The 27,299-nt window shown below is 38.4% G+C and overlaps 1 protein-coding gene across 2 annotated transcripts in view; it reads left to right on the plus strand.

The window, feature by feature from the left end:
• The window catches only part of Oct-TyrR (Octopamine-Tyramine receptor), a 554,641-nt gene that overhangs the window by 336,307 nt on the left and 191,035 nt on the right, over positions 1-27,299 (plus strand). For both annotated transcript variants that reach the window (XM_083134320.1, XM_083134304.1), the window contains exon 2: positions 5,243-5,291. The gene's annotated coding sequence lies outside the window, so the exon portion shown is untranslated. The remainder of the gene's footprint in view (positions 1-5,242; positions 5,292-27,299) is intronic.

Consider the following 27,299-nt stretch of genomic DNA (forward strand, 5'->3'; position numbering starts at 1 on the left):
GGAGCCCTTAGCGGTTAAACGATGCTTTTACTTCATCATTGATATTATATTAATTCATTTTAGAATAAATAGAACAGTTGAGTTGCTGCTTTGAGAAACATTCCCCAGGACAAGGACCAAAAAACTTATGGTTATGCTTTGAAATGTCAGTTCTCCTGAATAAGAACAAATAACAAGCAGGACGATGCATTAAATTTAATTTTGTTCAAGATAAAAGCAAATTGAAGACTTCTTTAGATGCGTTGGATTTCACCTTTTGGATTTTGATTTTTTCTTTAAAGTCTACCTAGTGTGCTGATAAGCTAATCTAGACTGGATCTACATTTTAAAGTGGGATGCGAAACTCTTATGTTCATCCACTGTGTATCGAAGCAGGCACCTCTTCATTACAATGGAACGACGTTATCACTACGCCATTGGAGAGGTCCAGGTTACTCAACATGAAAATAAATTAAGGAATATTGAGTTTGTACTGAATTTCACTCATAACAGCTGAAGACTGATGGAGATTTTTTTAATCTCACTTGCTAAACAAATGTGTTCACTTACTCAGGATATGAACAGCTGAAGACTTGTAGAAATTGTTGGATTTGAATTGTTCAGGATAGGAACTACGTGGATTTGTGTGGGGCAAAAGAAAGGCCAGGATTTTCCTGGTTCAGACTGGGGGTGGACACAAGTTAAACTAAAACGGGACAACGGGAGCGTAGAATGTCCGATATGCGTTGAAGACGAGACAAAATTCCACATTCTCCTCCAGTGCAAATAAACAGGGGAGGCAAAACAAAAATATGATCAGGGAAATAAATGAAGATAACATTGAGAATATAATGACAACCGTTATTAGGAAGGAGAGGCCGAGAGGGGGGGAGACGCAAATAAGGAATCTGGGAACTTTCCTACACTATGTATGGGCAAAGAGAGCAAAGTGGGGGATAGCAAAAATGTGTGAAAGGTAGCCACTAAATAAATAAATTTTGAGAAAATTTAGGAAGCAGTCGGGTAACAGTGCAAGTGTAGTGAAAGAATGGAAATGCAAGACTGTGTTTGTGAACTCCCAAGCAGTGTGAATGTGGAAGTAGACTGAGAGGAGGAAGGGTGTGAAAATTGCACTAAAATTTTTCTTCCTTGTATGGTATGCACAGCTGTAAAGGCTCATTCTTGATAATAAATTCTATTCTATCCTCTGAAGACTTGTAGAGATTCTAGAGCACGTGCATAATTTATCCACGTCCCTTCCCTCTGTTTTGTTTTGACATTAAGCATCACAGAATGTACAGCTGAGCGTTCATTTTCTCTGCGCAACTATTCGGTTAACCAATGAAATTGACAGTTAATCTGATATCATTTGAAGACTGCTGAACCCAATCGTGAGGCGCCACAAGGCCTTCTTCATCCGTGCACATTTTGCAGCACATAAAACGAAATATTATATTCTCAAGAGCCATAGACATGATGCAGTCGACATAATCAACTTCTCCCCATTTTCATTATCTCTGAATTTTCCGTTATCTGCCAATTATCCCAGTACGGGTGAAATTTACGCGTAATTCAATTGCCAGCCTCAAATGGGACATCTGGTGTTCAATTTCCTATCAGTGATTGAACAGTTTCCCTTTGTGCATAGCGGAGGATAATGACTGCACACCGTGCATGGCGCGCAGATTGTCTAATAAGCCAAATGCACATTGGGGGCAAGGCAGGAACGGTTATTTTGGCAATTTTCTTAGTCAGCAGTTTCTGGAAGCAGCAAGATCACGTTGTTTTAGCTAATTATTGAAGGAATGCTGAAGTAGTTTCCCATTGCACACCCAAGGGCAAAAGAAACGAATTATTGATCACCATTTTCATTCAGTTTGTTTCCCACGCAGTGATAAGGAATTGAAATACAAACGTCAATTAGTATAGGTCAGCACCTATTTTAACAGAATTACATTCCCTTAAACAACAAAGGATGTGGAACAAAAAATCATAACAATAGCGATGGACAATTTACCTTCTAATTACATATCATTGCAGTTGACTGTACCTATAACTAACTCTCTAGCCTTCTTAAACCCGAAGGTTTATGGATTCAGGAACACAAGCCTTCCATCTGTCCCTATCCTGGGAAAGATCAAGCCGAACTTTTCCATCCTTACCAATTTCCTTGACATCCCTCCATCTTCGTCTTGGCCTTCCTACAGGTCTCTTACCATCAGGTTTCCAAACAGAATCCTGTAGACTGTACCTATCTGATTGATTTTTAAATTGTGTGGCCGTCAGCACATAGGCTACTTGTGTCCGTGACAGGGTTTGCCGATATACCCTTAAACTAAAACAGAATCGAGGGAAAGGGCCTATCTTGAAAATAACATGCTTGTTAAAGACGTACTGACTCAGTTGCTAAAACTAATAACACCATCGACTCCTTTGAAACAACTAAGACAAAACTGTATCAGAGTAATTTGTGAAAGAGCGCTGTCGTCTGCACGTGTGGAGTGCAGACAGAGTAGCGGTACTGCAGCGTTGAAGAGAGACAGAAAGGAGGGAGTTGGTGAGGCAGGAGGCTTCGTCGGTCGCGCTCGTGCAGTGTGGCAATGTAATCTTGGCAGAAGAGGCAGGAGATGGTTCACTGGAAGATAAGGCGCCTTTCCCTGTCAAAGGTCCAGGAATTTTAAATAAATTCAATTCCGGCCCAGGAGAGAAAATCACCAAACGTAAATGGATTCTGGACCGTAAATAACTTTTTTTCTGTAAGTTTTTCAATGCGGTCCAGAAACCTTTTTTTCCAGATCAGTTTAAATAGGGTCCAAGTTCTGTATTGAAATGAATCAATACGCAAGTTGGTCCGAATTTAAATTGTGCGAGAGAAAAGGTTCCGGTCCTATAACGGAACTCAGTAGAACCCTTAATTTATGGTTACCTGGTAATAAGTACAATCCGATTGAATGCATGTCTTACCAGAGATACTGACTTGCTTGCAATCCAATGAAACACAAATAATTTCAAATATTATAGGGTAGGTTCCTATAAGCCTTAGTGTTTAAAGTCATATTACGGGAACGTAAACAAACAGGAACACAAAGCGACTGCACCTACTTCTTAAGTAGTATCTTTACTTTCGTATGGAACTAAAAATAAAATGAATGGAAACAAAATACAGGATATACAATTATCTTTTAAAATGGATGCAAAATAGTACTCTTAGGGGACTAGTCCTTAAAGAGTACGCAACACGTCCTCTAAAAGTACGCACTTGAAAGTGTCGTGGAAATGATGGAAATAAAACCTCTAACACATGTCACACTGAAAGGCACCCTGTCCTTCATATGAAGAGCAAGGTTCATGCCACCATTAATCGCAACCTCCACGTTGAATCCAGTCTTCTGTAATTGGTTCCCCGTAGATTTCGTGGCATCCTGGGCAGTTGACAACTTCTTGAAAGTCTGTAGATGTGGAAGGTTCAGCAGCATCAAATTTCAAGCGCTTTTTCCCTTTGCAACAGTTGCCTCCTTCACTTGGCTTCGTACTTTGGGATGATCACGCTCCAATGTTGCTCGATATGGTGATGATGTCATTATTTCGGCTTTCTTTCCGCATCTACTGCGCTTCAACTCATGCTTGGCTTTGGGCAGGAGGAACAATTCAGAAGGAGATACTCGTAGGTCAACTTCTGACTCTCTGTTGCTGCCATTGTTACTTTGATAGTGAACATCATCCTCATGAGGCTGAATTGAAATATCTGAGCACTGACTGGTTTCCTCCTGGAATTCCACCAATTTACGGTTTGTTTTCCTTTTGTAACCTGACATCTTTCCTGTAGATGAAATAATAACTATTGTCAAAAAGTTTTTACGTATGAATTTATGCACATAGGCTACTGTACTTTCATTTTATTTGTGATTCAATCTATGTAAATTCTTGTAATTTTACAGAAAATTATTGAGAAATTGTGACCTCAGACATCTTTTAAAAAATATCACAGATTCAAGGAATTTTACTTCGTAGAAACTGCCCTGTCCCTCAAGAGTACGCATGCGAATTCTTTGGGTACTGTTCAATGCGTACTCTTTGAGGAAAACGCCACATTTAATGTTTGGTCACCAGATGGCAGAATCAATCAGACTAGACATGCGAAATCCACACCTATGTATTCTCAAGGCGTGCACAGATATTTACTATACAGGTCATTGTCTTCCCGTTTTAGCGTTATTGGGCAGACGTTATATTCTACAAGCGTAATATTACATTAAAGTACTTACCTGCTAATTACTCAGTCCCTGCCAGCCGCTTGCTACTTCCTTCATGTTCATACACAGCCTTCCGTACTACTGCTTGCTAACGTCTAGAAGCTGCCATCCCACAATGATGCCAACTTTGGAAATTGGAACTGCGTACTCTTTCAAGACCGCGTACTCTTATCGGAACCTACCCTAGTAATTTAATCAAGAAGACTTAGGTGGGTAGGACATGTGGCACAAATTGGAGAGGAAAGAAGAGTTTACAGACTTTTTGTTGGGAAACCTGATCGTAAGAGACCTGTAGGTCTGGTATCTGGAGGGATAACGTTGAGATGGACCTAAAGGAAATCCGTAAGAATGGAAAAGATTGGATTCATTTTATCCAGGATAGGGACAGATGGAAGACTTGTGTTGCTGAGGCCATAAACCTTCTGGTTTATGAATGCTAGACTTAGTTTTATGTATAATTCTCTAACCTCTTATTAAAAAAATAACGTACTATGTACTTAACAAGAGCGGATAACCAAAAATTCTAATTCTTATTATGATAAATGGTATTTCGTGAGATTCGTTCAGCAACGGTTCAAAGGGTCTACTGAATAATTTGTACTCCTGTCATTGTAAACCAAACTTCTTGACTGTTTTGGGAGACTTTTTCCAATTGATGCAGAGGACATATACGACAAGATCCAGACATGACAGGATTGGTAAGTTGGATTGGTATCACCACATTTCAACAGGAAACTAGTCGCAATTGAAAATAAAGGCTCCAAAGATTAATTAAAGTTACACTTCATTTCAATAAGCTAATATATTTATATACTAATTCGTCTTTATATTGTTTACTTGGTGGACATTCTGCATTTGCATTTAAACTCCAAGAGATGTCACTGTTTTCCGTTTCTATTTTATAGTTACATTTCTTTTTATGTTTCTAAATTATGTATAGAATGTCATAAACATATTTTTATTAGTAATTGTTCTAACCAAAATGTTAATATCTTAATTCTCTTTTTCAGATGATTGGACATTCTTACAAGATCTAAAGCTGTAAAGTTCTGGAATTGGGTAAGTACGATTATTATTCAACAATACACTCTCGTGTATTTGTGTGTAAATCTTACAGATAGATGAACTTCTTATGTTTATGTCGGTGTCGTTTTATACAGTGCTTGCTTGGATTTGGAGAAAAGTGAATAAATTCATTTATTTAAATAAATGAGGCATTCGTTATAATGCAATAACTGAAAAGTTAGAGTGGGTATTTTAAACATAAAGACAGATTCATATTAACAAATAAAGCAGTCGTAAATTTTATTGTACATGTTGCACCATTGTCCTTTGTAATGTTCTCGTAGAAAATATGTGCACGCATTTAGCAATGTGGTTGAAGATTATGCAGATATACCGATTGGCAATATTGCCATTTCAGTAGTTCTACTCTGTTATTTTTTTGCTTGAAGAGAACGTAGAAATCCAACCGTGACAGCTTCATTGTAATTTAGGATTCACAAGGTTTTGGTTCTTTAAAGATATCAACCGATTGTGAAGAGACGAGAATTGGCTCCGGTCTCATGAACGAGAAAGCTTTCTCGAGACTCGTTATGAATATCGTTTCGAATTGTAAATTCTTCACTTGTTCTTGTTTAATCACTAAGGGAAAATGAATAACTTTAATCAATTAAATAAGAAGTTGTTTCTAGGGTTCTTAAAAGTCTAAGAACCCACATATTCTAATGGATTCTATTGAGTTCTGCAACACGACCGGAACGTTTTCTCTCGCACAATTTAGAGTCCAAGTTGCGTATTGTTTGATTTCAATACGGAAATTGAACCGGATTTAAATAAATCTGGAAAATTGATTGCTGGATCGTATTTAAATTGATCCGGTAAAAAGTTTCCTGGACCGAATTGAAATAGTTTACAGATATAAAGGTTCTTTACGGTCCAGAACCCATTTACCCTTGCTGATTTTCTCTCCTTGACCGAAATTGAATTTATTTTAAATTCCTGGACCCTTAACAACCCTGGTTTCTTCTGTACATTTGATGTACCTATTTTACATACAGTTTCCACATTGCCTTACTCCTTGGTACACACAGTTATGTACTATGTAGAAGTTTCAGGGAAAAGTACAGGCTTGTCCAGGACTCGAACTCTGGTTTCCGGAATTCCGAAAGCAGTGGCACGGTATACAAGAGACCCAGGTTCGATTCCTTGTCGAACCTTGATTTTTCGCTGAAATGTCTATGCCTCCTTTCCCCTTTAGTATGTGTTAATTGGCAGCACATTAAAGCAATATCAACGAAGGTAACGCTCACATACCTTACATTATGTCACCGAAGCTTTGAACTAAAGAATACTTCCAAACAAAAAGTCTCTGTCTCGTCTCGATTTTAGAGACATCTATCTCGTTCTTGGTCCGTTATCGAGAGGGAATCGAGATCTGATCGAGAATGTGTTCATCTGGATAGGTAAATGTAAAGTGCTCAAAGAGCCCCAAACATTCTCGAGCTCTGCACTTTTGGAGGTGATGTATCAGCACAACGCTCCGGCCGCCTTTACCTCCCAGTGTTTCCCCCAGGTACCCATTGATTTGAGTCTGGGTGAGCCCCGGAGCCACTTATACCGGAAAAATTCCGACCTTAGATCACCCACCCCGGAATCGAACCCGGGTCTCCTGCGTGGCAATAAGACGCCCTACCGACTAGATTCTGCTCATATCGACATAGCCCCTAAAATGAACTGACTGCAACTCTGTAAAGATGTCAATCAATTTCTCTTCTCATTAAATGGCGCTCTAGCGAAATAATGGCCTTATGGAGTGTCTTCTATGAATACATTTTAAATTTTCTGAATACTAACCAGCATGGAACCGGCCAAACACGCGGAAAATCATCCATCATTTCCTCTCCAGAGAACTGCTATCTTCTATGTTGGAATCGTCGATAATTGTATTCAGGATAACAAAAAGGAACCAACGGAGGATAATATGAGCAAACGAAAATTAAATCACGATATCAAAGACTGCTTTCTTATGCATGGAAATCCAAGGACGTGATTGGTTTAATTCGCCGTAACCTTCTGCCTGGTAGACCCAATCCAATCTTTAACGGTTGATGATATCCTTAAGGCAGCGTCGTTCCACGCCTTATTGAATCAAGTTAATTCCTTAACTAGAGCCTTATATGATCCGAGTTTTATAATTTGCATACCGTCTTGGAGGTCCTTCGAGTTACTTGCTCCTCCCAAGTGAGGATCTTTCATGGTTTCTTATTAAAACCGCATACCTTGGAGGAAACGGATGATTACCTGCATCTTAGACTGCCCAAAAAGTCCAAAAAGCAGGTTAGTCGGAAGTGACGTCATCTAGTGCATAACGCCAATTAAACGAGCAATCGAGCCTGCAGCATGTAGTACGCGACATTGGACGCTTATTTACTATACTCGTTCGATGGTTTGAACACATGGAAGTCATGGCTGTAGTTCTTCTATTGTATAGAAATGTACGTAAAAGAACTTTCCAAATGCTATGTCATTTTCTATGGTAAAAAACACATATTTATAACACGGGAAAAACAATGTGTTCTTAGTTTTATCTACTGATCGTATGTGGCGCTGCAGTCGAAGTGCAATTCGAAAGACTTTCTCTTCCAGTCCACGGCTTCAAGACTGAACTGCGAGACGATTCTCTAAGGATTTTCAAGGTCTCCCCGATGGCGTAGTGTTAACGTCGTCGCCTTGTTTTCAAGGCGCCCCGTGTTCGAAACCTTATTGAAGCACATTGCACAGTGGTTCGGATCCCACTTTAAATTTGTACGTCAGGTCCCGATTAGCCTTTTCTCTGCATAAAGTGGACAACAATTCAGTCAATCAATTCAATATAAGGAAGTTCGCTTCAGGTGCGGTCTTGTACGGACAGACTTAGCATAAGGGTTATACCCTTACTATTTAGTTTCGGGTTTATGTTTACCTTTTGGTATCAGCCGAATAAAGATTCTATTGGAGAACGGAATATCTGGCGAAAAGAAATTAGACGCATATCTTCATTGTTGGAATTTCATGATTTCGTGATGTAATTGTTAAACAAACAATTTATGAACAGGCCATGTGGCACGAATGGGAGAGGAAAGAAGAGTTTACAGAATTCTTGTTGGGAAACCTGATGGTAAGAGACCTGTAGGAAGGCTAAGACGAAGATGGAGAGATAACGTTGAGATGGACGTAAATGAAATCGGTAAGGATGGAAAAGATTGGATTGATCTTGCCCAGGATAGGGACAGATGGAAGGCTTGTGATGCTGCAGCCATAAACCTTCAGGTTTAAGAAGGCTAGAGAGTGAGTGGGTGAGTTATGTACAGATCCTAATCGAAGACAAATCACTGATTTCAAATTTATCATTAAACTATTTTTAATAGACATGTCTTTCACTGCAGCCTTCATATTTTCCTTAATAAGGAACTAAGAGTAAATATTAAATTGCTAAACTTGATTAAGAATATGTACTGTTACGTTTCGGATAAGCGAGCACAATTCCAGGTATTTTTGAACGAAATTCACATGTGAATGGAAAGGAACAGAAATATTATTTTTGTGGAGAATGGAACGAGTGCCTTTTTGGTAGTTCTTTCCGAGGTGTCAAAAACGTATCCATCAATTTACAAGAATGGGTTTGATCTCAATTGCTGGGGTTGGAGAAATCTCGTCTCGAAGCAGTACTCGACCACCCACCCTCACTCCACGCGGTGATTGCGACTATGTGACGGAAGGCAGAGGGAGCCCTTGAGGTAATCAAACGGCCTTTTATGAAAGCTTCATCTTCTCTCGGCGTCGTTTCCAACATGGCGTCCACGTCCAAATCAATTCCCCTCCTGTTGCGGTTTTTATGTCCTTCCACTCGCGAGTCGTAAACCTCCATTGTCGGAATCAATCTTCCAGCGAAAGACAAAGAAATAGATGGGCACGAAAATGTCGGGAGAAATAACCAATAGCATCTCGCTGCGTTTCGGCGAGAATGACGAATGAGCATCTCGGAGCGGGGATGATTTCGGTTTGGTTAGGCCGAGGAGTGGAAAGGGAAGAGAACGAAGTGATGATCGAAACTCCAAAGGAATTGTGTGTTCACTTATTTGCACTCTGTGATTCATTTCATGAGGCTAATATAGGGTGCTCCAAAAATAAACTAAGCAAAATGAAGATATCAAGTAAGCACAGTTTTAATGGTAGTGTCCACGACAATTCCTACAGCAAGTGTTAAGAAACAACCCTCAGTCCGAAGGCACAAGTCGGCCCCATTTTGATTTGGGCCACTATGGGTGTAGTTTTTTTGGGTCACCCTGTATTATTAAAAGGTGGATTGAGAAATAAAGTTTTACACGTCGAAAGCAAATGGGCGCTCACAAGAGAATTGATTGATTTAGTTTATTTGATTTCGCTTTCTGCCATTTTTTGGTTAATCGCGAATATGAGGATGAATGTTAGGATGAGACGGGTGAAGGGGCAATCATTAACATAACACACAGGGACAACACAACATGAGCCACACAGAGGATTATACTGTTGCCAGAGCCTCGCTAGTCTGTGAAATGCGTCCAGGGTGTATTCGTGCAAGGAAGGTTGTCATTTGAGTGTACGTAGAAAGGTTCCACCCCGATTACTTCATAGACAAACTACTGATATATCTCACCCTGCACCCTGTAATAACCTAATTTGTCATGTCCCTGCTCTCCTTATATTTCGCTACGGCGTCCCACCACCAGAGGGCAACACGAGTGTTAACGTCGACCTCCCCTTTCCAGCATGTTTTCGTGACAAACACCCCTTCTGGAAATGGACCCCTGCTCCCTATTCGCGTCAAGGGGAGCGGATTGTGGAACGGCAAGAAAGATGTGACACCATGAGGTCCAAGGAAAGACGAACAGAAGTCTAGCTTCTAGAGGAGAGGAGGCAGCCCGTCCCTCATTCATAATTCATCAGCTAGTTCGACCTTTCGGATCAGCGGTCTCGCCTGGCAGGGAAAGATCGGAGACGAAAGTTATTTTCCTTCTTTTCAGAGAGTGAAAAAAATGTACCTAAACACGAGAGAATAGTAGACGCACGTTATGAAAATGTGCTTATAGCTCGTAAGTACTTCGTAAAAAGCTGAAGTAGAGAGAAAGTAAAAGTTTACCAGCGTTACCTGCTAGTACGTACTTTCTAAGATTTTGCAATAACGCACTGTAAAGACAATCTGTGATAACTTTAAGAAGGCAATGAAAAAGTTCTTTTATACTTAAAGATCAAGCAAAATTGCCTCCACCTTCCGTTGAAAAGACCGTTTTAATCCAATGTAACAAGCAGAGACACCTGGTGGTTACCAATAATGGCTACTTTTGCTCGATTCCACGCTGTTTTCTTATTGTAATCCCCACAACTTCAACTTCCCAATTCCTGAAAAGTAATTCAATTTTACTATTCTCTTCAAATAGTCCTTTTATATCTACTTCTGGGTTTTCTTGAAGATTCCATGGTGCACTTTGAAACCTCGAAAGCATCGCACAACAGTTGAAGAAAAAATACTGACTCGAGGTCTCCCTCAAATGACTTCCTGTGATGCCCATTTTGGTCGAAAAGGGTTGGCAGATGTTTTATGCTCCTTAGGAGTGGTATAAAGAGTTTAGCATTTCAACTGTTTATTGTTTGATGTTTGAACTAACTATTCTAAATGGTCTTAGCTTAGTCATAATTTCAAATTCCTATGAAGCAGTTCTCGTAGAAGAGTTGAGCTTTTTATAAGTACACCTTATGGATAGCCTCATCATGACTGGACCTACAGTTTAAACCGGATCCGAACAGTATCTAACCCTGCTCGTACATTGATAAACAACAAGCTTTAACGACACCTACACCAATAAAAACACTGATTTTAAAGCGACATAGATAAATAGTTATAATCAATATACTTTAGCACCAGTCATGTAAAACTTTATATGTATCTTCTAAAACCATTGTGTGTGTCGTTTCACCATTGTTTTTACATTGTACGATTCTGCCATTTTTATTGTGTCAATAGTCTTGAGCATTGTTTTTCTCCAGCTAGTTTTGTAGGTAATAATCTACAGGGTGTCGGAGAAGTCCCCGTACTTCTAGATTATATTACATTGTATACACCTAGATATATGTGACATTTATTTAATATAATATATGTACATTATGACCTACTTGGGAACTTTACATGACGTTACAGTACATAATTAACCCCGTGCGTTGTCGTTCGTGTACCCACACACACGTCACTAGCCGTTCCTCAGCGCTCTATGTCCGCTCACATCTGCCACGGCGCAACAACTGACAGACGAATTCCAGCCAGCGTTCCCCATGCGACCTTCAGAGCAGGGATGCCAACCCCGAAAAGGAAATAATTTCCAAGCAACGGAATACCGGCCAATTTTCAACACGGTACGAAACAGGATATATGCAAATAGCGTCACGGGGACTCCGTACATCGCTATCGTTTTGAATTCCAGGTTTGTTCGTAGGTTTCTACCAACTCTAATGGCATATCTATGCACGACGTTCCCTTGAAAACAAGCGTTTCAAATGCCTTCTGATTTTGTATTTGCTGTTTTGGAGTTTGGAGAAAGTTCTTGAGCATTGACTTATGTATTTGATATGCTTTGTTGTCTCGCCTGATCTCGATCCTACATTGTCATCCGAAGCTATAGTATTCAGCCCTGCTTCGCACAATACCCAATAACTTGCAAGATGTCGCTAAGAGGAGAACACGACAAATGAGTTCAGACAAAACAGAGGCAGCTTTATGAAAGCCATCTCAACGTGCATCCGGTGCACGTCTCTGCTGGATATTAGTTTGATCGATCTAAGTCTATCCTCAAAATAACTCATAGACTATAATATCTCGCAATTCACGGAGACTGTGGGCCTTTCATCAGTCGATCGCACAGAAGGTCAATCACAATATCGCGTGATGCTTTTGCCCCTGCGATATAAAAGCGTACTCCCCGTGGCCCTCTTCTTGATTAAAAAGCTTGACTTCCTCTCAAGATCACGGATGCCGAAAAGATCCGCCGAGATCTTTAGATTTACTTCTTATGAATATTTTTTCTTCTGCAGGTGATCGGGGATTAGATTCATTCGTAATGTATCCTTACTTCATGTAGATGATGAACATGAAACGTATTGAATCAATAATGATTTTGCAGACAATGTAGCACTACTGCACCAAGAATATTTCGATGGGCGTAACTTGAAGCTTAATTTTGAGGAAACAGAATCTAACTTGGGGCATAGTTTTGAGGGGGCAGAATCAGACTTGGGGAATTAATTCGGGACAAGAGAATCGAAAGTTTTCCATCTCATGAAAAGAGGATTATTTGCTAAATAACTGTGACGTTTGCGAAATAACAATTATTATTATTTATTGCTTAGCTTCTCAGGTCCTATAACTTGTAAATTTTAATAAACATAAATAGTTTTGGGGGACAAGTTTTCCCGTCAATTATTTCTGTAGTCTTGTTAATTGGTCTCGCTTTCCTACTTATTAGCTTAATCGCCATGACGAGAATGATATAGAGGCAGAAATAGATAAAATGACAAAGGCAATCAATCAACAATGTCTTCGCAAAGATTTGAACCGAAAGGTTTCGGTGCGGTGTAAATTGAAACACTTGCCTTGAACATTCTCGTTCACGGAACATTTTCTTTGAACATTAGTTCGTACACAATTAGCTTCGAACATTCGTTAAATTTGCTTCGAACGTCTTTTTATGAAAACTTTGCCTCGAACATTTGCTTGTGGAGCTTTTCTTTTGAACGTTCGTTCGTGGAATATTTGCTTTTAACGTTAGTTCTTAAAATTGCAAAGTTCGTTCATGGAAAATTTTCTTAAACATTCGTTAATAGAGCTTTTACTTCGAACATTTGCTCGTGAAACATTTGCTTTGAACATTCGTTCGTAAATAATTTGCTTCGAACTTTTGTTAGTGAAGCTATTACTTCGAACATTTGCTCGTGAAACATTTGCTTTGAACATTCGTTCATAAAATTAGAACGTTCGTTCATTAAACTTTTGCTTCGAATACTCATTAGTAGAACTTTGGCTTTGGAAACTCGTTTGTGAAAATTTTGCTCCGAACATTCGTTCATGGAACATTTTGTCTCAAACACTTTGTGGGCAACAGATGTAAAAATCGTCAGTGGTATGTTTTAATTGTTGTTCTATTTTGCTTCAATGCGATCATTTTTACACTGTATGTATGTGTTGACGCGTTACATAAATTAATTGTGGTCGCCTTAAGCAACGGTTGCTAGTGCCCCAAGAGACAGCACCCCAAGCCAAGGTAACTGCCAGCCCTTACCCCAATTTCCCCAGTGCCGAGGGGCATAGATTGGAATTGCGGATAATCGATTCTGCCATTTACAATGAGGAAGAAATATTTGGCAAGCAGTATTTCTTTTTGACACCTTTTTTTAACAGACAACGTTTGATTAATAGCTTCATTACTTTTAATTATTCCAGATATATCGCCCCGCGGGCAACTTGAGAAAAATCGATGCCCATGAACTCGGAAACGGAAGCAAAGGGGCGATATTTCACCTCGTCCCAATTACATAGGGGCTTGAAAGGCACTGCAATTATTTGTCGTCAAATTGGGGAATTAGAAGTGTACGCGTTCAACTAAGTTTGTTCTTTGGAGTAATTCCATTTTCTGTGTACTTTTCCGCAAGAAGATTTCCCTGCCTCTCCTTAGGGCTAAATTCGTTCTACGACTGTTTTCTCGGGGGACAACGCGCCGTTATGGATCCAACATGTGTTAGTAATTCCGGTACATCCCAAGAGATGGCGTCTGGAATTTCTAAAGCGGAAATCTTAAGTTTCATATCTTAATTAGGTTTTATGACCTCGCGGCAGGCTGAGAATGTTCTTAGTTTTTATTACGGCGGTCTTTTTACTCGTAGTCCAATTCTTGCAAATACGAGGATCGTTTAAAGAATAAGGGATTACATGCTCGTAACTATATACTTATATTATTGTAACATAATCCGTGGCGCAACAGCCCTTGAAGGTCAGAACCTACCTACCGACTGCCGGTCAAATTCCCATTTTACGAGGTGGGAGTTTATCCAACTAGTTACGGGGTGACGTGGGGTCAGCACGAAGAACCTCTGGTCGTTGTGGAGAACGAAATTAGTACATTCCTTCGCACTAGTCTCCGGCCGAGTACAACACATGTTGCCAAAATTTCTGGAAATTTTTCTCACGTCGTCAGCATAATCGTTTTTCCGTATATCACTGAAGGACGGCCATAACGACTGCACTATGTCATCGATAGTCCTGAAGCGACGTCCCGTAGGGGATCTTTTAGCTTTCGAAACATGTCATAGGCGCAGGAATGCTGTAGGAGGGTGCTTTAGCTCTTCGCAATTCTACCGTTCAAGCACATGTCGCACTGAATTTTCAACAACTACCCTTAGTTGTGGTACAACACAACCGTCTGTTTCGCCAGAAGCGTTGGTCGTTTCCGACGAATATCTGGACAAAGGTGATTTTCCAGACCGTTACTGTAATACTCACTGTTCATAATAACTCCTTTTGGAGCTGTGTGACAAGTGAATAGTTGTAGGCAACAAAAAGTGCCACTTTAATGCGGTTGGGTTCTTGTCGGAACTTACGCGCTCTTGGTGAATAAAACACAAAGCGAGATCATTCTAAATCAAATATTTCCAATCTTTGTGACACGTTCCCTTGAAGAAATGAATTCTCAAGCTTATCTTACCGTAATCGTTAATACAAATAACATAGAACTATTTCTATTTCACAAAAATCTAATACGCCTATGACACTATAATCAATGGGTCATGGGTTCCTTTGCGAATGGAGATAAATTGTACAGTGGTTAAGTTTGAGTTTGAACTTATAATTTCAAAGTTAACGCCACGTGTAATGTGACGGGTGAAAATAACCTAAATAGTAACGCAACCACAATTTTCAGTTCAATCAATCAAAACACAGCCAGAAAAATACACGACATTAAAATATGATATTAAAAACATAAACAATTTTAAGTACGCACATTTAAAAATACTAATGTTAAAACAAAACAGAATACACCAGAAGATCCACATTCATGGACGTCCGGAAGGAGGCAAGGAGCGCCACGTCCCCCTGGAAAATGAATGTCACCTAAAAAGTATATAATTCACTCAAAATTTAATTTCAGTCACAGTAATTTGTTATTTATTATAAGAGCGTTGAAGGAACATGATAGTTTCAGACTGAAACAGTGTTTTTTGAGGGGGCGTCACATGGGGGGAAAATATGCCATCGTTGCCCCCATGGAAAGAAATACTTTCCTTGCCTCTCCCTGGAAAAGATCCTGCGAACGTCCATGTCCACATTGTACATATTATATGTATATTTTGGTCAATGTGGTGTTAAAATAAAATAATGTTGATGACAACCACTTGCATGTTAAACTTTAATTCTGATGAGGTTAAACAGAGACAAATATGTTTTGTGGTACTCCTGGAAGCGCTGCCTGTGTCTCTTTAACACCATTTTTTAATATACTGGCCATTCATTGAACCGTTATAAAGTCATTGTGAAAAGTGCGTTCCTGTGCTGGGTTTTTATCGGCAAAGTCTTCACAATTTCTTACAACAGTTTGTACAAGTTTCAGCTAATATTTGCCTTGTTGAATTTAATGTTTAGCTATAATTTTCAGAGTCTCTTCACGATTTATATCCCAATATTTCTGCATTATGTATGTTTCATATTTGTTGACATGTTGTTGCTTTTGGAATTCGTGTCGAGTTGATAAAAGATTCTGGATGCTTTCCAGTTGGCGAATATCCAAATTTCCTATACGTTAATACCGTCCACTTAGAGTAATGGATGATGCCATTAGTGGCTTGTCGGCTCCGAAGAGTTGATTTTATCCACTGATAGAGTCAATACGTCATTAACCACAATACCTTTCACACCTTGCTCTCGCTAATATGCGGATTTAAAATGGACTTGCCACCCTTTGTCGACATCTCAAGGTTTTTGTTTTGTGATGATTGTATTGAGGTTAAGCGGATACTTGTTTTTTGTTTGTCAATAGTTAACTTTGCACATATTACAATGTGAGAAGATTTTTCAGCGTGTAACGTTTTTGTACAAATCTCTGTGAGAGTGAATTACTAGAAGCAATATAAATATTACAGAGAAAGTTTATTTCTACTACATATGTTACTCTTAACGATAGATGATTCGACCTCCGTGGCTTAGTGATTAGGGCAGCGCGCTACGACTCCAGGAGTCCCGGGCCGTTTTTACTGACTTTCCCTTCATCATATCACCAATCCTCATCCTCGCGATTAGCCAAAAGTAGCAGAAAAGTGACGTAAAATAACCAACTCAATCAATAGATGAAAAATTTTGTGAGCCATTGTTTTAAGGTTGCAGGATATTAAAAATATGTTATTTTTCACACAAAACAAATCATTTCAATAACATTTACATTTTTCATATTTCTTATTTTATCATAATTTTCAGAGGGAATCTATCTCCCTTAGCCTCTATTCTACATTCTGTCAATGTATGCATACCTATAACATTTATTCTAACTAATCATATCGTTTCTCTTTGGAGACTGAAATTGTGGTGCCTATCGTACAGTCACCGGGAATAAAAATGGGACATCTACATCCCCAAATGCTCGCTTCCCTGCAAGCCGTCATGTGTGTTGCCTAACTCTACGGCGATATGCATATTTTAAAAGCAAATTTTCAATGGAAACTTCTACCAGCGCCGTAGAGTAGTAACATAACGGCTTGCAGGAAAGCGCGTATTTCAGGATGTAGGTGTCCCATTTTTATTGCCGGTGACTGTACATGGAATCAAGCACTTATTAAGCTCTTTGCACAATTTGTGTTTTGAATCAGACCTTGCATACACAGTAAACAGTAATTTAACCTATACAGTTATGAAGTTTCGTATACTTTCCTGCTTTAGTACATAGATTTCTATTTTAGTTTGGTTAATCTCATTATTCTTTTCATAACAATCATCCATACACATACTTCTGAAAATCAAATTCTTGTGTTTATTCTGAATTCATTTTCTTAATGATGACAAATTTGAATTGTATGACTTCGAAGCTTTCTTAAATTTTACGTTTCAACTTGAGGGGTCGTTAAGAAAGAGTCATTACGAGATTCAAAATCGAGAGGGAGGGTTTCATTGCTTTTAAGGGTGATTTTTTCAAAACAGTTCCATCTAGAGTTTGGTGTGACGTTGTTCAACGTCACTGGATACTTGTGATCTTTCCTCTGTTTTAACAGAGAGAGGAAACTCTCATTTGCCTACTGTGAACCTTTCATAATTGTCGTATTTAATGAAAAACAGTTGATGAACTTTCTTAAGAGGTTTATTCACCAAAGCATTGCATTACAATTAGTTTACAAGAATCTCATTTCATTTTTTCCCCCTTCGTTTCCTTGGAAGATGTCCTTTGTCCGTTAGTATTTCCTCTCATCCATTTTCGATCTTTCTCTCTCACTCACTCACACACTCTTTCTCTCTGTTCCCTCTCTCGTGCGTTGTTAGCACTACGCGTTATGACACCTTCAACACGCCAAAATGCCTTTACAGAGCATGTATGGGCCAACGTCTTATCCACCTTTTCTCTTCATATTTCTTCAATTCATATAACTTCTTACATATAAACGGCAATATTACCAATCTAATTAATATATGACAGCATGTTAACTTCTAAATTTTTATCGTGCAGATGTGTCCCAGATATCGATGAAGCGAACTGAGAGCGCTGCATCGTTAAAAACCGACCAAACTCTCACACAGAAACACATTTATTTTTACTGATACGACACACAACACACACGATTTGGACAGAAATACCAAATTAAATCCCTACCTCTTATTGTTACATCTGCCATTTTTATGACACATATTTACATTAACTGTTATTACATATTTGATACCCTCACTTCCATTTATTTTTTCTGAAGACTTTTCATTGTGTTTTGCTATAAGCGAATGCACACTATGTATCTAATCTTATTATTTACACCCTGATTAAATTTACCAATTGCTCCTGTTCACGCTCAAAATTTTATTTTATGACATACTAAACACTGATAGTAATCATCATTTGCTGTGTCATCACTAATGTACCTTCTCATAGATATAAGGTGAAGTCATTTCTCCAGAGTACATCCAGAAGTCATCCATAAGTGGCAAGCAGATTTCGCATCGAATTAATATTGTTCCTGAACTTTTCTTGCGAACATATTTTGTCTACAATCAACTTATTTGTGTATTCTTTTCAACATTTGAGACCTACTAACTTATCTTCGGATCAGTGTTACCAGTGATATATTTATTCAAGTGTTTTCACAGTGTCACGTACATGTACGTTGTGCGATGAGATGCCGCTGAGACTACCTTCATTGCCAATTTTGGTTCCATCTGCTTCGGAATACATGACAGAAAAGTGTTACACTTCAATTAGTGTATTATTATTTGTTACGTTCTACAGTGCACTACATAGGCTACTTGCCTACTGCCCTACAACGAATCATGTTATATACGGGGTGTAATCATGTATTCAGGGACTGGTCGTTGTACATATTTAATCATATCTTAATATTTTTGTCAATAAAGAAATGTGATTGTCCCCTGGCCAATCCCATTTCTTTTCATGGGGAGGTGGCATGTCACGAGCCGAAAATAAAATGCTGTGTAATCAAAAAAGTTACACTAAATAACAAAAAATCAAAATCTAAAGATGTAGGTAGAGTTAAATTATTTGGACAAGTTGCTGGGTCGTTTAATTCTTCATACTATATTACCACCGTCCAAGTTTCAATAACCTTCCACGAAAAATAATATATTTGAAATGTTTATAAATGTTTGAATTATAAAGTGGTTTATGGACCATCCTGTATTACCTACCTTTACGCTAGAATTAATACTGTTTTTAATTCACTTAGGATAACTAGAAACAAACTTGTTTCACTGACTAAACTATCTTTGATGAAGAGGTGCTCTGTATGGCTTGAAACGAGATCATACAGATGCTGAACAAGCACAAAGTGAAAATGATATAACGACTTTACATTTCTCCACACAAGGTAAGGAGTAAGGTAAACAGGACTATTCAATAAACTTTTCATCAGATGAATAGATGTTTGAAGGGAAAATGTTTAAATTTTCATCACTTGGTTCAAGTACCTGGGAATTATATACACGAACTAGTGACCAGACGAAAAGAGAACTGAGATACAGAGATATGAAGTATCTCGTGATAGTTTGGGTCATCTGCAAATAGAGCAAACTTCGTTATTTACGCTTATATTTAAGGGTTCAAAAGCAGTGAAAAGCTCAACTAATGCTTTGAAAATGTTATCTTGCAGAACATCTGCTGTTAGAGACGGTTATCCACGTCCTGGTCCACCAATGAGGAGTCCAGTTTTCGTCTACAAAATCTACTTTCAAGAGGGTTAATATTTGTGAAGTGAGGACTAAAAGTGGTAAACGTTGTAAGTGCCAAAAGCGAAAGTGTTGGGAAATCGTATCGTTCAGCACATCAGCTCGTAAGAACGTTCACACTAGTGACCTCTTTACACGCCCTTTGAACTACTTACAGGGCTACCAGCCACATTTCACGGTTACCACATGAAAAAGCATGGCACATTTCACAGTTTAACATGGAAAACGGTGTTTGAATTATTGTGACACTTACAGCGTTTACCAATTTTAGTATTCAAGTTATGAAAGTAGTTCGGGCCGTGTTTTAACGTTGAGTGTGTTCTGGGTGGCCATCATTTAAGTTGTCCAATTCAGAGCCCTCTGCAGCCAGTTTGAAGCATCGATTTGCGGTAAAACTTCGTATAGAGGCTGTGGAGACCATGGGGAAGCGAATGCTGATGAAATTAATAGTTCATATTTTCACCACCAGATGGAAATGTGCCGATGAAATCTGGTGCACAGTGCACAACATCCGGGAAACGCTTCGTAAGACAATGGATCACACTGCCTTACGATTCTAAAGGGTCATTCACGTTGACGAGGTGCATATTGAACACTGCTGTACCGACATAAATTCCAATTACTGATTGTTCTTACTTCAGCTCAAGATTTCAACCTGGTGGTGAAAATATGAACACTTTGGTCATTCAGTAATATCAGTTACGAAGATGCCGGTTCATAATAGGCCAATGTACGAGTTTTATGTGTCAAGTTCATTTCATGCACACATTAGCTAATCGGGACTGGATCTACAGTTTAAAGTGTCGAAAGAAGCACTATATGATTGCACCCGCTAGGCCGATGTAATCTACGCGTACTTTGCGTATTGACAACATGCGCAGAAATAGACTGATGCGTAGTTACTGCGAGACGGACACCCACTTAACATCACACGCGACTAGGCTGAGATTCGTACCGGCAACCTTCGGCGACGAAATTCTATGTCGACCACACAAGCGTGCTCCATCACTAATGTGACTCTGGTACTGAAAGTTTTCAGTTATTGAGGAGCGTATGTCACAGCACCGGCACCGTGTACTTTTAAGTCGATCTCGGTGTAGGGAAACGTTACCCTTTGAAGATTAACCTATTGGAACAGGTTTCTTGTGTACTTCTAAGGTCCCTTTTAATGGAGGTTTTAATGTAAAATCAGTTTCGTGTTCAGGTCCTATTCCAGAACTGAAAAGATTCTCACAATCTGGAATTCTCCCTAGAGCCTGAGCGTGAGAAATCTACAAGCATTTAAAGTTTCGTTTTTCTCTCAACAGAGGTCAGGAGAGTGAGAACCGCAACAGGTGGGTAAAGATAAGGACAGCGTCTGACTGAGAACGGCCATTTCACCGGAACGGAAGTGCTGCATTCAACGATGTGGGTCGAAGACGAAATGAAAGATCGAATTCCTTTTACTCCAAATAATCAGTGCGGCCATATGTCGTGATTACTGTAAAAGTCAGTGTTCACATCCAACCATTGATTCAGATTTTCTCTATAAAAAAGTTTGTCGGCTGCTTGAATGGCAGAATACAGCATCAGTGACCAGATTTGTTACATAACATTTAGAAAACCGCCTGTTTCGATCGAAACCACCTCCACGTGGTAGCAAATAACACGTCATTTCTTAAAAAATACTGACTATAATTCTGTTCTGAGTTTCTTATTCTTTTGGATATACACGGTGGTATGACATACTCTAGTTTCAAAGCAATATATCTATTCTTACTATTAACAAACGGGGTTTGATAATGTATTTTTTCCCTCTTGAGTATTATTGGATATAGCTAAAATGGGCTATACCTCTTTTACATGTAATAATAAAAACAAAAGAACGTGGTACAATTTGGAGTCCAGGGGGAAATGCCCAAATTTCAAAATTTCCCGAAAATTGTGACTAATGTGGCGTAAGTTCAGTTTGTTTTTCAAATTTGGGAATGAGCATTAGGGCGATCCTCTACGTGATGCATGGGACGTTCGTACATGGTTAAACGAGTCTGGTATGCTGGTTAATTGATATTGCACTGATCTTTCATATTCATTGTTTTTAATACTGGGTGGTTGCTTACCATGTGCCAGGAAATAAAATCCTTTCTCAAATTAACAAAGCAAAATTAAAAAAAAAACATAGTTATTTTTAATTGATTATTTCTTTCCTTTGAAGAGGTTCCAGGGTACCATATTTGGACACAGTTTGCTACAGGCTTTGTACTACAATATGCCATGAACAACATTTTTATATTTATAAAAACAAATTTTTAATATTTTTTTCCTTCTGCAACGCACGGGACATTTAATATGTGATGCACGGGACATTTCTCTCCCCTTTTGTTGTCACTCCACTGCAGATGATGTATGGCTCCATAAACTCTCTCAAAGGTGGCAACACTTATTTAAAAGTACCTCAAGGTGAAAAAATTGTATTTTAAGCTTATAACCAAAGTAACCTCATGCCCGACCCTGTGGCCGAGTGGTTAGCACATCGCGCTGCGACGCCAAGGGTCCCGGGTTCGAATCCCGGTCGGGCTTGGTTGTTTGTGAATGTCCATTCATCAATTTCATCATTTCATCACTCATCCTCATCTTCGCAAATTAGCCAAGAGGCACAAAACGCGAAGTAAAATAAACTAAATCAAATCAAATCAAAGTAACCTCATAAATATATCCTACTATCTGTTATTTAATTCTGCATAATGGTATTGAAGATAACAGTGTGGGACTAAACTCCTATATCCTGTACATTGTTCACAGTTGTTTCAACTTTCCAGGGTGAATGTCAGACATACCTTGTGTGCTCAGATACAAGGTTTAAGGGGGGAAATACTGTTACTTTCTTTGTTGGTGCTCTGTATGAAGCAATTGATCCAAAAGCAGAGATCATTACCAATAGTGATGAAGTTATATGGTCGGATGAATGTAACCGATCTTGACGCACCCCTTATAAAAGTTGACCCGCCCTCGCTGGGGAAAAAAGGGCGGCAAGAGAAGTTAACGTCTTTTCTAGTGAACGGTTGATGTGCGTTGCAGAAAAGACAGTCAGAGTCAAGCATTGATACGGTTAGGATCCGCGTTACGTTGGTTATTGGTTTCGCGGGCCAAAGAACAAACTGTAAGTGAACTAACGGTCATTATCTCTGCCGGAAAGAGAAATACTGTCTATAGAATAAACTGTGAGTGAACTATCGGCCTGTGCAGTATCTCTACCAGAACCTGAGAAAAGGTTACTAAAGAAGAGAGGCTACATGTTTATTATGAACCAACGACAGGAGGATTAGAAGATTGATGACGTCGAACTCGGTGTCAGCAAGATTAGTGTTTTCCCCCCAACTCCCCCTAAGTGTTCACCGTTAGTGTTTTTCAGCGTGTTTATCGCCAAGTGAAGTAAATACCGAAGTAGTTACATCGAAGACGTAAGTACTCTGTGAAATAACCTCTAAGAACTAAGTTTGGTCTAATATCTCAACAAATTCACACCGGAAGCTGACTAATCTGTGTATTCCGGAATCATTTGTAAAACACAGAAGTCAGGTGCCCGGGCCTTTAATAAATATTAATACTGTATTTTGTGGTGTATAAATACTTACATAGTTAAATATAAAAATTCACTGCTAGTCTCCTGTTGTGTTATTGACGTTGTTCGACGGCAGAATAAAAATTGTACTAATAAAACAAAAGAAAAAACGATATAGGGTCAATCCATATGAAGTCATACAACCTGGTTGCTTGACCAGTTAAAAAAGTTTATTTTTTGTGTGGTGTGAGCCTCATATATTGACAGTTCAGAACCACTCTTATTTTATTTTTACTATCACCGATTTGAAGATGGCGGGCATTTTTTTTATCATGGCGCGCGTCATTTTCTCCATTCGTAAGCAACAGCGGCAACTTTTTTTTCTCAGCTCTGGTAAGTCCTACGACAATGAGACAAAATCTGTGATGTTAGGCACATTATAGGCTACAATTATATTTATGTGTAATTTTCTAAATATTATTCCTTCATAATAAATTTTAAGGTTAAAATTGTGTATTTTAATCGCTCAAAATGACATATTCGGACATTTTTTTTGGGGGGGGAAGGCAGTTTGTTTGACACTTGAATTTTTTTGTGTAAGTACCTGTGTACCAATAAAGTATGTCAAAATTATTTGAAGCTTGAGACTTTAATATTTTTTTTCTACAGGGTCATAAACATGTACTTTTGTTAAAACAATTCCAAGTTCAGGGTTAAATATCTCTGGTGGGCAGTTGTTTAAAAATCTGAAATTTGTACACAATACAGTACTTCATGATAAGTAACTTCAGTAAAAGTTTTGAGTTTGAGATTCAATTGGTTTAAGAGATACAAAACTCGTGAAAAATTCAACATTTTGCATTAAATATGGCATGTCTAATTTCATTTCTTATTAACATTTTGTGTTAAAATTCTGCAAACTGTAATTTTGAATGTCAATCAACAACATTACAATCCTGAAATGGATCTACAATAAAGTATATATACGAGGGCGTGCTGAAAAGTAAAGCTTCCTATGTTTTTATTTTCTTTGTTACCTTGTAAACGCATTTTGGATTTTGAGCAACCATACATTACACTTATAAGACATTCCCGCTTCTCCATTGAAGGTTTCAAACTTCTATTGCCAGGAGGTGCTGAACTATTGCGAGGAAAATGGCAGCATGTAACCATGCAATGTTGGTGAAGCACCTCAAGTAGCGTAACTGAGGGCACTTTATGGGGATGAATGTGTAGACATCAGTACTGTGCGATTTTGGGCTGTTCATGCTCGTAAAGAAAACCCAAGTTGAACACGATTCCGATGACCTCCATCAGTTGCAGTTCGCGGTCTTTCATTCCATTCTCTCACATAGCTAAGATTTCTTCAGCTGGGGTTTTCTTTAAGAGCATGATAAACTCAAGATCGCACAGTACTGATGTCTACAGATTCACCCCCATAAAATGCCTTTAGTCTCAGATGAATGTCAATTTGTAGCACATTTTCTGCGGTTAGAAACTCGATCACTGCACGCTACTTCAGGCGCTTCACCAACATTGCATGGTTACATGCTGCCATTTTCCTCGCAATAGTTCAGCACCCCCAGGCAATAGAAGTTTGAAACCTTCAATGGAGAAGCGGGAAAGTCTTATAAGTGTAATGTATGGTTGCTCAAAATCCAAAATGCGTTTACAAGGTAACAAAGAAAATAAAAACATAGGAAGCTTTACTTTTCAGCACGCCCTCGTATATATACTTTATTGTAGATCCATTTCAGGATTGTAATGTTGTTGATTGACATTCAAAATTACAGTTTGCAGAATTTTAACACAAAATGTTAATAAGAAATGAAATTAGACATGCCATATTTAATGCAAAATGTTGAATTTTTCACGAGTTTTGTATCTCTTAAACCAATTGAATCTCAAACTCAAAACTTTTACTGAAGTTACTTATCATGAAGTACTGTATTGTGTACAAATTTCAGATTTTTAAACAACTGCCCACCAGAGATATTTAACCCTGAACTTGGAATTGTTTTAACAAAAGTACATGTTTATGACCCTGTAGAAAAAAAATATTAAAGTCTCAAGCTTCAAATAATTTTGACATACTTTATTGGTACACAGGTACTTACACAAAAAAATTCAAGTGTCAAACAAACTGCCTTCCCCCCCAAAAAGAAATGTCCGAATATGTCATTTTGAGCGATTAAAATACACAATTTTAACCTTAAAATTTATTATGAAGGAATAATATTTAGAAAATTACACATAAATATAATTGTAGCCTATAATTTGCCTAACATCACAGATTTTGTCTCACTGTCGTAGGACTTACCAGAGCTGAGAAAAAAAAGTTGCCTCTGTTGCTTACGAATGGAGAAAATGACCGCGCCATGATAAAAAAATGCCCGCCATCTTCAAATCGGTGATAGTAAAAATAAAATAAGAGTTCTTCTGAACTGTCAATATATGAGGCTCACACCACACAAAACATAAACTTTTTTAAAAATGGTCAAGCAACCAGGTTGTATGACTTCATATGGATTGACCCTATATGAACATCTTCAGAATTCAAAAGTAGATGGCCTTGTTTTTGCAAGAATTGTTTTGCAAATACAGAAAAACATTAATCCGGAAGTATTTTACAAGTTCACATGGGAAGGGAGTAGTAGATGGAATCAGCGGACAAAGACAATCTCTTATTCGTACTCATGTAATGAGCAAAAGTAAATATCTGCACCAATTGTACAGACTACTTCCGATTTTTTAGAAGTAATTGGAAATCTCATACCTAAAACTAAAGTTATTTTGATAAATGAAGAAGCATTTCAGGAGAATGAAGTTGGGATGAGGCTCTGCCAATTGCAGGCACCAAATCTATACATACCATAAAAGCTGTTCAAGGTAGAGATTATTATATATCCCTGAGAACGCTCCACCTCATGAATTAGTAATGCATATGAATACGAGACCAGGCTACAGCACTGGTGACTGGGACATAGTAAGATATAACGAAGAATAATATCACGGTGGAGTTGCGAGAAATGTTGCTGATGAATATAAGGTATCCTTAACGGTGAAGGCTGGTGATACCAACCACTTGGCCGATCGGCGTTGCGGAGTGGTTAGCACATGGTGCTACGACGCCAGGTGTCCAGGGTTTGAATCTCGACTTGGGCATGGGTGTTTGTGAGTGTCCATTCATCAATTCCATAATATCATCACTCATCCTCTTCTTCGCAATTAGCCAAAAGTGGCAGAAAGACGAAGTAAAATAAACCAAAATCACACCAACTACTGGAAGTGGCCTTTGAAGACAAGTTACTGTACCCAACCAGGTAAAAAAAGGCCCCATCTCATAGTTAATTCTAGAGGACAGTTCACGTTGCAAGATGTTATGCTTTGAAGTGTGATGCACGGGACACGAAAACCATTTGCAATAGTGTTTCAGTGGCTTGAATGAAATTGTAATAATTACATTTTCAGTACTTTATGCTGTCTATTTAAAGTATCTTTTAGTTTCAAAATGTTTTTCTACAAAAAAATCTTTCCTCATAAGAAAACTTTAATATCTTGCGTGATGCACGGGACAAGGTCGCGGTGTACTTTAAAAATGCCAGTTTTGCGGTGTATAAAAACACTAATTCCTTCATTTCCATATTAAATATGCAGATAAGTAACCCTATATTTGATAAATAACAACATAACAACAATAATTCAAATATGTTAATTATATATATATATATATATATATATATATATATATATATATATAAAATATATCTGTACCTGAGGTAAAGTTTCAGAGTTTTTCACTTGCAAAACGACCTTCAAATTAACAGATTTTTTCTCAAATTTTCCCTAATTATTTACCTGTTTTTTGTTTTTCATGATCGTTTAGATTACACTCTACATAAATACCATGAATAAAAGACAATATTGCAAATTCGTTATTTGATATCCTGGTTTCACTTTTCAGAGAATTGCCCGTTACATGTCCTCAAAGAGTGCTCTTATGTCGTGCTTCCCTGCAAATTTGCTCCATCCAGTATCC

Source organism: Lepisma saccharinum, chromosome 1, assembly GCF_977018435.1.
Source record: "Lepisma saccharinum chromosome 1, izLepSacc3.1, whole genome shotgun sequence".
Classification (NCBI taxonomy): Eukaryota; Metazoa; Arthropoda; class Insecta; order Zygentoma; family Lepismatidae; genus Lepisma; species Lepisma saccharinum.